Source organism: Corvus brachyrhynchos, unplaced genomic scaffold (genome assembly GCF_000691975.1).
Source record: "Corvus brachyrhynchos isolate BGI_N302 unplaced genomic scaffold, ASM69197v1 scaffold130, whole genome shotgun sequence".
In the NCBI taxonomy this organism is placed as follows: Eukaryota; Metazoa; Chordata; class Aves; order Passeriformes; family Corvidae; genus Corvus; species Corvus brachyrhynchos.
In genome coordinates this window covers 491,526-492,088 of record NW_008236193.1, presented here as the reverse complement: position 1 = coordinate 492,088, position 563 = coordinate 491,526, and positions in this window count along the sequence as shown.

The following is a 563-nucleotide window of genomic DNA, read 5'->3' as shown; positions in this document are numbered from 1 at the left end:
GGGCTGCGAGGGCCGGCAGTAGGCGGCCCTTGTGTGTCTCCTGCAGCAAATGGAGCGGATCCTGAAGAAAGCGTCGAAAACCCACAAGCAGCGAGTGGAGGACTTCAACAGGCACTTGGATACTCTGAGTGAGCATTACGACATTCCCAAAGTCAGCTGGACCAAATGACCGGGCTGCTTGTCACGGCTCTGGAGCTGGACTCGTGTTCTGTTTGTATCAAGCAAGGTTGCTGTGTAAATCTGTCTGTTCTCCATCTTGTCTAATGTATCTTCTGAGCTTTTATGACTTTATCCTGTCCTATTTTATAGTCTTGTTTTTTAAAACCAAACATCCAACACTCTCAGTCTTCCTTGGACTAACCAGGCCCAGCTCCCACGGTCTCTCCTCATCACAGAGATGCTCCAGACCCCAAATCATCTTTGGGGCCTCTGCTGGACCCTCTCCAGTAGCTCCTTGTCCTTCTTGTCCCAGAACTGGACACAGCACCCCCGATGTGCCTCACTACGGCCGAGTAGAGGGGCAGCATCGCTCCCTGCCCCGCCGGCCACTCTTCCCGATGCCA